We start from the raw sequence: 13,127 nt of genomic DNA on the forward strand, positions 1-13,127 counted from the left end.
ATATGCCAACTACAGCCCAGTTCCATTATTAATCCTGCTTCTATTAATTCTATTAATTCTGCCAGGCAGAACTGGGCAAATAGGAGGGGCAATTGTCTTCAATCAGTCAAAGACAAAGTGAGATAATCCCTCCCATGTCTGCTCTTTATGACAAACAAGCAAAACAACAAACAAACAGCATAAAAGCCACCTCTCATGTGGCCTGATGGCCAGAATCCCTTTCCCTATATCATCACAGAGACCACAGGAATCTAGCAAAACTCCCTAGAATGTGAACAATGTATTAGTATCTTTCATGGTAATTATATAGATCTTTTAGATTATAATTTATCCTTTTCAGATCTCTGATGATATTGATCACTAAGATAACTGTAATTTCACATCTATATAATGAGGTGAAATTAGGTCTTACCCCAAGAGAATGCACCACTATGATTGTTCATGAATCTATTCATTAGGTAGTTACAACTCTTAAGTCTCTTATTTAAAAACACAAATAGGACTGCCTTGTTCACAGGTTACATGTTTGTCTGAGAGATGAAGGATGCCTCATCTAAATATAGAAGTGCTTGAGGTGTTGATCCTATGTGACTGATGGCCACAAATCTTTCTATGTGCTGAGGCTGGGGGCAGCAGCTACAAGACAGGAGGCTGGTGCCTGGAGCAGCCAAAACTCCAGCCTTCCCTTTAATATCTCAGGGGCTTCTAGCCTTAAGTTAAAATTACCAGGCTTCCTCTCATGGCCCACAACCATGCAGACCTGCACTTTCTTAGCTGCAGATGGTACCACAGATCCTGGAATTAGTTAAATAGCCTGATCTCTCAGGACTTGACCAGCATCACTATTTTCTTAGATTCCCCAACGATTATGCCATCTGCAGTCAGCAGAAAGCTGTCTAAAGAACACAACAATGTCCTGAAGTTCACTCCACTATCACCCATTTTTAGTTCCTCATGTTTTAATTCAGCAAAACATGAGGAATGATAACTTACAGTTGACTCCATTAGGCTGACATCAGGGACCTAGAAATTGTTTGATTATGTCATCACCTGCTGTCCACATCTGTTGGGACAGGTATGTATGCCAAATAAAAGAACTTCTCCCCCACATCTCTCTGGAATTATATCTCAAATCCTTTCTCACATTCTCTGAAACCCATATGGCTCTCCTTCCATTTGAATATCTATTTTGCATGTTCCTAACCTTTCACATCAAAAGCTCCTTTTATACAATACCTATTGCTTAGTGTAATTTTTAAGAGGCATGCCTTGGGATTGGCTTGCCAAGTACAGCCTCACCTTATTTTGTTTTGTAAGTCAAAGTAGCTCATGAATATTTTGGAATGACACAGACATACTGACTACCAAAATCTATACACCTGGTTCATCCATGGTAATCATAATTTCGTTGGGGGCAAAAATCCCAAGTCAGCAGATACCAGGCAGAACAGATCCAAAATGTTTTTCTATGGGGATTAAACTTGGGGGACCATTGTATATTTTCTCTGCAATGTCAGACAGTCAACTGATTCATTCTCCTTGAATAATTGTGTCTTTGAAATTCTTTAAAATGCAAATAAGAAACTGTGTAATCACTGCTGTAGAAAATGTAAATTATCCCTGTGGCCTATTGGAAACATGATTTTCACCTTTGAGTCACCAACAAAACAAAATATCTTCAGTGGCTCAGAAAAAAATTCAAGCTGCTTTCCAGTGCAATTTATCTCCATGTCACTTCCTATATTTGTTCGTCTCAGGTCCTATCCACTATTGGAGCTTTTCTGCAGCCTAAAACCTACACAAAACTCAGTAAAATAAAAATGTGAGCACAGAAGGGAAGGGAAATGGAGTTTCTGTTATATTATTTGAAAATATTTGCAGTGGATGAATGTAAGATATAGTTATTTTGGGGGATCTGCAACACTATTTTAGGATGCCAATATAACAGTCAATGATGATATACTTATATACTTAAGATCAGAACTAGTTGCACTTAATTCATTTAAAAGAAATAAATAGCTAATTGACAGATTGATAAATAGGTTTGTAGATAGATAAATTTATTGCAGATAGATAGATAGATAGATAGATAGATAGATAGATAGAGATAACTAAATTAATGGAGCCACAACATGGTGTTTCTATAGACATCTAGCATGCTCCCTGATTCTGGGGAAATCCACTTTTCTACTGATACAGTAATTACAAAAAGAAAAAAAAGGAGGCATTGTATAATAACTAAATGTTTGCTTGAGCTTTTTGAGATATAAGTCTCTATAATATGCTACAGATCAAACTGTGTCTTTATTCCAGGTAAAATCACAGAATGGAGGTAAGATGTAATTCATTTACAAAGCTATGAAAAAAAGTTAGAATTTGTTGCATGCCTACAATCCCTAACATTGTTATTGGTGCCATTTTTCGCTCTTGGACAGAGGCCTGGCACTTCTGTCTTATGAGAGACTCTGTCAACAGCTAACTTAGACAGATACATAAACTTAGAGCAAACCATTGGTCTGAGGTTAGAGACCCCTATGTAAAAAATAGTGGAAGGATCTAAGGAGCTGAAGGAGATTGCAACACCATAAGAAGAACAACAATATCAATTAATGTAGACCCCTCAGAGTTCCCAGAACCTAAGCCACCAACCAAAGTGCATATTTGGCCTCAACCCAGGACCCCAGTACATATGATGTAGTAGAGGACTCTCTTGTCTGGTCTCAGTGTGAGAGATTGCTCCTAATCCTGGAGACACTTAATATCCCAGAGACTGGAAATGTTGGGGGATGAGGGTGAGGTAGAAGTAGTGGGTGGGGGAAAGACCAATGTCTCAGAGCCAAAGGAGAACAGGGATGGGATAAAGGACTCTCGTATCTGAGACTGGGAAGGGGAGCACCTTTTGGAATATAAATAAATAAAATAATTTAATTCAAAAAATGTTAAATTGGCCTTTTCCTAATTCCCTATTGTTTGTCTTTTGTACATCTCACATTAAGAATTAGGTAGGGACTGGTAACAGTTTTGTGTTTGAGAATATATATATATATATATATATACACACACACACACACACACACACACATATATATATATATATATATATATATATATATATATATATATATATATACATATATATGTATACACAAATCCTACCAAATAAGAAATAATTTAGGACTCATTCTTACATAGTATCCACATATAATAACAAACATAATAGTTAAATAATGAAAATTTCAAAACATGAAAAAAATGTATACTTTCCATTCAGATACAACTCTGTTAATGTCATTTTATTCATTTTATGCATCATTTCCTATACACTGTTAACACCTACATAGCTATCATAGTGTAGATTTGGGATTTTACTTAGATTTCATAATTCTTTGAATACTTGCCTTTCTTAAGGGCTGAATAATATTTCAGGTTGTGATAAGGGCATGGTGAGGTGTTAATGACAAAAGTATGTGTGATTTCCTATGTATAACCAAAATAGGATTTCTCTCTGCATAACATATAATCCTTATTTACAAAATATATATTAGGGTTATGAAATAAAATATTTATGTACTATGTATTTTGCCATTTATATTAGATTCTGAGCTACCATATGGCGTGATATAATAAAATTTGATTCGGAAAAATTTGTCTCAGTTTCCAAACTATATTTAGGAACTTCTTGTTTAAAAACATTATAGTACTTATAAATATATGTGTATATATATATATATATATATATATATATATATATGTAAATATGTATATATATATGAATATATGTGTGCGTGTGTGTGTGTGTGCATAAAGTTATATATATCCTTACTAGGCTTAATGTAATCAGAATTGAATAATGGATAAATGCCAAACAAGATCAGTGCAGAAAGTCTTGACAATTTCTTGGTTTGTGCCTCATCCAACCACATCAAATTAATCCATCCAGGCACCCATCTACTTGAGGTGCTAAGCTTCTACTGAAATTAGGTGCAAGTTTCAAGTTGTTCATGTAGTCTAGTTCCATATGTTCATGAAGAATAGTATAGCAACTCCTGCTTAGACAACATAAAAACTCTTGAATTTGTGCTTTCCTTGTATAAAGCTATTTCAGTCTAAATGTTATGAATTGTGTGTGTGTGTGTGTGTGTGTGTGTGTGTGTGTGTGTGTGTGTTTCTAAATAAAATCACCAAATAATGCATCTTAACTGGTCATTACTTTTCAAGCTTCCAATACTGGAACTGGTTTACATTTAATTGAGTTATGGGCCAAGTGGGCCCTCATAAATAAAACAGAAATTTCCACACTACCCAAGTTATTGCCAATACTATAGGGTTCTTTCCCCAAACTGACAGCAAGGCCCCATTGTTAATATTAATACTTAGTTTTTTCCTGCAGGATGCTGAAGGAGAATGGTGGCTGCCAGAGCAATGGGTGAGACCTGATGTTGTCTGGAAAAGAATGATGCTGACCTTGGAACTTCCTGAGTGCCATGACAATGGTGACTGGAAAGGTGTATTGGACATATGTTTCTGACCCAACTTTACTTACCTCTAATGGGACAAATTTTCCTTTTATCAAAATTTTAGCTCTTATGAAACAGAGAATAAAAATGAGAAGTTATAATGACTCATATTTTTCTTAAATGTGACAAGTTATTTGGAATCAATCATGTACTGGTGTAGAAATCAATCCAATATTGACAATAACAGTCTTCATTTGAATGTCTGGTTCTGGACATTTTTCAAGACATATTTGGAATTTAGCTGCAGTTCTATATGATGTTATGTTAGCAAAAGATATAGTTAGGGCAGTGTCTGGATTTCAAACAGGTATTAGCACATATGTTAAGGCTCTTTTAATTGTTAAGTTAAAATTACTTTTGTTTCTACTACAGAATTTGATATCTTGCATTGATTGCACACTTTATAATTGTGTTAGTGAATTAAAGTCTGGCATGTCAGTTATGAAGGTCTGTCAACCAGCTTCTGTTTTATTGCCCTGAATCTTCAAAAAAAAGGTAGACTTGGCCTTCTGCGAAAAGTTGGGGAGTACTGGAAGAAATGAGTCAGGCTTTAAGCAGAAGCCAGAGGGTAGTGGTCTTGATTATTGCTGGTATAAAAGCTTTAATTACATTAATTGCTAGCACCACTGCTTCGGCAATTGCTTTGACACAAGAAGTTAAGACAGCTACTTTTGCTAATCATTTAGCAAAAAATTTGTTAATATGTTGAATATACAAGAGGATTTTAGTTAGACAATTGCAACAGTGGATTGACACTTGTCATCCTATTCAAATCATTGGAAAGATGTTCTAAGTTTAAGTGTAAGGAGCCATCTTGAGCATCATATTAAATACCATTCGATTCATGTTATCTCTAAAATTTACAGAGATAGTCATTAGAATTAGGAAGAAGTTTAAAGACACTTGCAGTTATTTGGCATAATTCTAATGCCTCTCTGGATGTGTTAACTTTGCATAGTGAGCTTAGGAGTTTAAAGAATACTGCTCTGCTACTGCATTAAAGAGGCAGATATTGCTGATAAAATTACCTATGACCTGAGATAAGTATTTCTATTTTGGTCAAGCTATGGCATATATAGCTTGATCATGCTAGCCCTTTTTGGCCTGGGAATAATTTTATTCCTGCCCATTATGTTAAATCTTGTCTTTAACAAATTCAACATGTTGACAGCCAAAGTACATGGCTTGAATATGAAATAATCCCCCAAACATAGTTATTGAATTAACAGGTTGGAAAGTCAATGATAGGTAAGTTTCTGCACAGAGCCTTACCAACCTAAGACATAAATTCTTAGAATTGATAACGCATATTCCACAATGTGAAAGGAAGGCACTCTTTTCAGAATGACCTAAGACAGGCTCAGTCTTGTTAATGAAATTTTAAAAAATGGGGAGATGTGAAGAGCTTTTGTGGCTGCCTAGCAAGAATCTGACGTGGCCTAAGGACAAGGAAATGGGCTGCTTTGGAAGTAATATGACATTGGCCAAGGACAAGAGAGTAGACTTCAGGAAGATATCTGACATTAGGCTAGAACAAAGAAGATATTTCAGCAGGAATCTATATCTTAGGCTAGAACAAAGAAGTCATTTCAGGCAGGAATCTAAACTTTACCCTAGAACAAGGAAGTAGACTTCAGACAATGAAAATGACTTTTGCCTAGGACAGGGATTTGGGCTCAGATATTTTGGTCATCATAATATGCCCTTAGAATCAGGGATCACAATACTGTACACAGAATTTTGTTTATTGTCTTGCTTTTTCTTTGACTATTTGTGCTTATTGTCTTGCTTGTTCCTTAACTATTTGAATTTATTGTATTGTTAGCTTCTCAACCTAGAACTACCATTAATACTTGCATGTAATTAAACTTGTATAAAATCAAAAAGGAGGAAGTAAATAGGATAAAGTGTTTCTAGGGACACAAAATGGAAAAAGGTGATGACATGTGAAATCTAAATAAATAAAATATCTAATTAAAAAGTAGTAAAAAAACAAATTTCATTAAAATGCAGATATCAAGTCAGTACCCACCTAGAACTTACACTACTTTATTCCAGGGTATTTGATAATATACTATGACCTCACATATACTATGATTACCATTTAAGAGATTTTATGGGATGTCTGAGTGTACAAATAAGTGGGCCTCTCATTCTGGTGCCTTGTCTTGGAATCATATATTTCTGTTGATTTCTCTTGCCCAACATCATTATGGTAGCTTTAGAATTAATTTTTAAATTCATCTCTCCTTTGGTGACTTCCAGACTCAGTTGTTTATGTTCCTCATTGAAAGACATACACAGTCTTTATATTTAATATGATTTAAGCAGAACAATGGCCGAGCAACTGCCTAATGCCTATCCTATTAAAATCTACCTCCCCAATCAAATAACTGTGAATTAATAATTTCTTTATTCTGTTTTGTTTGTTCTTTATTTAATTGAGCAAGCTTCTAGACCAGGTTCTCCAGGGCCATTTACATGACAGCTCTGGTTTTCTCTACTGCACACTTCTCAGGCATGGCATCTCTCTGCCTTTATTCTTCCTCATGGTCCCATGCCTGGGATCTTTAAATCCTTCAACTGAATCTCTTAGCTGGGATCAGTTTCCCAGATGCTACTTTTAGATCCTGTTGTGCATATAACTTTTGGGGACCCAATAAATATTAAAATGCAAGTACACTGAGGCACGTAGTAATTCTGTGACAGTATGGATTAATATATAAATACTATTAATAGTTTTATTTTAATATATTTAAATTTCTTATATTTTATAAATGAACAAATGTTTGAATAAATGCATGCATGAATGAATAAATAAATAATTGAAAATATAGACACTAGAATAATGTTTAAGATCTAAACTCTCACATATAATCACTCAGAGTGATAAATTCTTGTTTCAGAAAGATTGAAGCAAGGTACATCAATTAGGAATGACCTGTTTTGGCAGTAGCTGATTAATAAATCAACACCATAGTATTCTGACTTTTTGAGTGTGATTTTACAAGATTACAGTTTGCTGTTTCTCCCTTTTTGTTCTTTTGGGATATTGTTGTTTTTGCTTTTGGTTTTTAATGTAATTTAATTTGTTTGTTTTCAATGTAATTTAATTTTCCTGATTTTGAGGGATTTTTATATTTGTTTTTTATTGGGAGCTAAAGAGCTTAAAATTGAGTGTAAGTGGGAGAAGGTCTGAAAAACATTGAGCAGTGGTAGGATACAATGAAATATATGGATTAAAATAATGTTTAAATAATAAAAAATTACAATATTAAAAAATATAGTTCAGTGTTTAAGTATCTTGATGCAATTTTGAAAAGTCATGGCAACTAAAAAAAACATGGTTATATGTAAATTTGATTTAAGCAAACCCAGAGTAAATGAGAAAATCTAAACTTTCAATTTAAATTTATACACAAGCAAGTAAAAATGAAAGTCAGTAATAAAGAGACTTTACAATACCACTGGCTAAGTGTGGTGATCTGCATCTGTTTTGATCTTCTCATGTTGCTGAGAGGAAGCATGAGTTCAGTAATGATCTTGAAGTCTCAGATGGCAGCAGAGTGAGATTCTGTATCAGACATATATAAGATGCATAACAAACAACATTTTTGTAAATGTAACATATGCAAACTTTAAGCTACAATCAAAACTCTATGTCAATAAGTATTCCATAATTCCACTTAAAGTATGTGCTGATAGATTTTGTAAATAGTGTATAGAATAATGAAGTGCTCCACACTCTTAATCATCAAGGTAATGTAAATCAAAATGACCCTAGCATTTAATACTATAGCTCTCAACATTCCTAAGACAAAAAAATCATGTAATAACACATGCTGTCAAAGATGTTGAGCAAGGAGAACATTCCTCCAATGATGGTGGAAGTGCATACTTTTACAACCACTTTGGAAATCAATTTGACAGGCTCTGAGGAAACAGAATAGTTCTGCCCTCGACTTAGCTAGACTACTCCTGGGCACATACTCAAAATTAACTACACTATACCACAGGGACACTTCACACCTACATTCATAACACCATTGTTCACAATAGCCAGAAACTGGAAACAACATAGATGTCCTTCAACTGAAGTAAAGAAGATATGGTACATCTATACAATGGAATACTATTTAATTATTAAAAAGGAATATATCATGAATTTCGCAGGGAAATTGATAAAACTTGAGAAATCATCCAGAGTAGGGTAAACCAAAGCCAGAATGCCGTATGTTATGTATAAATTTATGAGTAGACATTAGCCACAAAATGCATGACAAATATGGTGCAATCCACAAACACAAAGAAACAGGGTTATATGGAAATCCAAATGTAGGATCCACAAATCTCACTCATGACTAGATAGTAATCATAGGTGAATGGAGAGACAGAACAGTGTACATAAAGAAGTGATAGGAGGACCAGGGATGGTGATCAGCTTTGGGAAGTTGGGAGATAAAAGGGGGTGGGGAATGAGAATGGAAATAGATGGAGGAGCATCTCTTATTTACTTGCTGTAGACCTGCGATGGAAAGATATATAGGAAGTTCAAGAGGGTGCCATTAGCTGAGATTATTACTAAGAAGAATATATATATATATATATATATATATATATATATATATATATATATATATATTGAATTGACCACCTCCTGTAGCCAGGCTGGACTTCTAGAGGAGGGGGTGTGGCATCAATTCACCCAGAAAATCTTCAACACAAAAGTTTTATTGTTTCCAAATTGTGTTGGGACAAAATGGAGCAAAAATGGGGGAATAGTCATTTGATGTCTGCCCCAACTTGATATCAATCTCATGTGAAAGAGCCATTATGATATTGTTAATGATATACTGTTATTCTTGCCAACAGAAACCAAGCATAATTGTTTCCTAAGAGACTTCATCCAGCAGATTTTGGAGACAGAAACAGAAACCTACAGTCAAACATCAGGTAGAGCATGCAGGGACTCTTGAAAGAGTGAAAGATAGAAGTGAGTAAAACAGAGGGGTCAAGGACACCACAAAAATTCCCACAGTTTTCACCAACCTGGAACCTCATGGATTCAAAGAGCCTGGGCTAACAAAGAGGGACTATACAGGCAGTTGACCTAGACTCTTTACACATTTCTATCAAATGTGAGCTTGTTCATGCGGGTCCAGTAAGAAGTGTAGTGGGTGCTGTGTTGGACTCTGTTCCCTGCATTTGGTTCCCTATACCCGAACTTTACAGCCTGTTGGGCCTCAGTGGGAGAGGGTTTGCTTATGCCTACTGGGACTAAATGCCTCAGGGTGGGATGGTAGCTAGAATCTGCTTCTCTTAATTGAATGTCGGGTTGGGGGTAAGTATTTGCAAGAGTGTGAGTAGGAACAGTTGATGGATGGGGCTGTCATGAGGATGTAAATTGAGCAATTATTTCAAAATTCAGTCTAAAACAAATAATATGCAGTTCTTCCTAGAAAGATAACATGTCACCTGAAAGAACAGGAAATTGTCACAATCCATAGAAAACAAACTATTTAATTAAGTGTTTCCATATAGTTTATGAATGAATACAAAAAAATTGCAAACAAAATCCTAGCAGTTGAGATAATATAGGTACCCATATCTGATCCGTTAACAAATCTTTCACATTCAAATCTTTTGAATTTATTTATTTATTTGCAAAAGTGCCTTATGTATAGACTATAAGATTTTTTCAAATACCTTTTCTGATATCTGTGTTCATTCCTTTACATAGAGTGTTACAAGCATATGTAATGCTTTCGATTATCTAGCTCTTGTACTGATAACCCATGTACATCTCCCTGCTATTAAAATAGCAAATCAGTTGAATTCCATGTGCTAACATCTTTCATATAGTGAAATTTGTTTAAAGCAAGTATAGTATAAAAACAAGTATAAAACAAGTAGTATATAAATATGTAGTACATAAAACAAATAGTATAAAAACAAGTTTTTATTATTAAAAACACTATGTTTAATTAGGACTGTACATAAATCTTCAAATTAGGTTGCTCTTTAGAAGACTGGAAACTGGAATAACTTTCATTTTAGATGCTTTTATTATGAAATTCTTGTTTGTTAAAGAAAGTGATAAAAGACCAAATTCAAGTAATTTAACTATGACCACAAACACATTTTTGAAAGTTTTACAAAGACATACAATGTCCTGTTGACTTTTTCCTTGTTTATACAAATGATAATTAAAGGACCCAAACTCAAGTCCTTCTCAAATGCATGTATATTATAGACTAAGTCAACTCTGCTCTTTATTGCATGTAAATAATTTAATATAAACTAGATTACTAAAAATATAACAAAACCAAAAATAGTTCTTATAAAATGAATGTCTTTGTATGTGAAATAATATATGTATATATATATATATATATATACATAAGTACATCTATATTTCTTTATATACGTATATATAAAGCAAATGCCACCCTAATTATATAATTATATGAAATGTAAACCTATTGTAAATGTAAGGAAATGTTTAATACTTTCATAAGTACATGTTTAGTTACATATTTCTCCAAGGAAGATCTATCTATCTATCTATCTATCTATCTATCTATCTATCTATCTGGATATGGATATGGATATAGATATAGACAGTAGATATAGATATAGATATTGCAAAGACATTGTGTGTCTTTGCAAAACTTTAAAAATTGTGTTTGTGGTCATAGTTAAATTAGTTGAATTTGGTCTTTTAACACTTTTTTTTTAACAAACAAGAATTTCATAATAAAAGCATCTAAATATACATTTACACATAAACAGAAACACATGGACACAGACACATATATAATATACACACAAATATAATTTTTTCACACACTGGTAGTAAAATTAATAATTCAAAATTGTTCCCATAAAAATGAATCTAAACTTAGAAAAAATTTCAAATAACAAAATATCTTGTAAGCTAGTCTTATTTGCTTTTTTTACTTTAATATTTATGTGCAAAACTATAGTTACCTAAAATGACATATCTTTGTACATATAAATTACATAGCTGTATGAAGGTAGTCAAAGCATCATATTTTTATTGGATATTTTCTTTACTTTCATTTCAAACGTTATCCCTTATCCCAAGTTCCCCTACCTTGACAAAACTCCTCCCTTCACCACTCCCTCTGCTTCCATGAGTGTGTTTCCCCACATACCCACCTAGATAACTGAAACAATAAAATACCAAATTTTCAAAGCTTACAATGAGAAGAAAGTACCACCCCTGGTATATGAAATGCAAACCTACTCTGAAACTAAAAAATAAGATTATCTTACCTATAAGTAATTCTCTGAGTACGTATTTCTCCAAGGAAGCTATACAAGGATAGAAATAGAAAATTAAAAACATATCAATATATTTAGTTTTTTAAATGCACAAATGAAACAGTGTTAACATAGGGTTCATGACCCTAAAATCCATACTGTTAAGTAGGTAAGAAAATGTTTGAAATGATATTCAAATGTGCACTAGGTCAAAGAAGATGGTGTTAGTTTACTATATATACTCTATATGGTGTGTTCAGGACATTGAAGGCCCTCTGAACTGTTTTAGTTATTTTACTAAAATTTTTAATTGAGTACTATGTTTACCAACATTACAACCCCATCAAAATCTTCCCATGAACTTAAACAAAGTCACTCAGTATTTCTTTTTTTGCTCCTCCTGTTGTTCATGGTCCTCCTGGTCCTCCCAGTCCTCTTCATCATCCTGATCCTCCTGATTGTTCTTCTCCTCATGCTTCTGCTCCTCCTTCTCCATTTACTAGTTCTCCTCTTCCTCTTCTGTAGCCTTTGCAGCTGAGCTACTACTGCTGCCGTAATTTAATGAGAAATATAGGTAAGAGGAATACTAGATTTTAAAACCTCAAATATTTAACCATGAAACCATCACTTTTTTCCTTGCTCAGGATTCCACGTGGAGATATGTAAAGAAGTTTCTGAGGAACTCAAATGGTCAGATCTACATTTAGGCCCATATTGTAATTTATAGGTTTGACAGCATTTTGTGGTCACCAAAAAACAATGTATTTTTCTTTTAGAAAGTGCAACAATAATTTCAAGAAAAAAACAAATCTCAAAATGTAATCCACAGGTATATAACCCAAAAGTTCTTTTCATTTTAAAGAAATCAATATTTTACAATATACATATGCAAAAATTATAAGTGGTTACCTGACAGGAAGTACAAGGAGTTATCCATAAATACAAAACTGAATCATAATTAAAAAAAAAAACCAGAAAATTAGTTAGAGACATTAAATATCTTAACTTCAATAGCATTAGAAAACAATCACATAAATCATTTTATCTTCAAGTTTATGCTTCCAAATTGAAAATATAATAGATGTGTATTCCCTGCACATTTCTAATCAATTATTTTTCTAATGATAATTCCATGAGGATTGTTAAGAAAATCAATAAGGAAAATATCCTGTTTTTAGTGTAAACCATATAATCAAATGTCAACTCATTATATACATATATGAAACCTCATAGCCTTGTAAATATAAAAATTCTAAGAAACGCAAAATCTATGTTTTAGATGTAGAATATATTTGGAAATACTTCATTGTGTATAATCAAAGT

The sequence above is a fragment of the Arvicanthis niloticus genome, chromosome 1 (assembly GCF_011762505.2).
Source record: "Arvicanthis niloticus isolate mArvNil1 chromosome 1, mArvNil1.pat.X, whole genome shotgun sequence".
Taxonomy (NCBI): Eukaryota; Metazoa; Chordata; class Mammalia; order Rodentia; family Muridae; genus Arvicanthis; species Arvicanthis niloticus.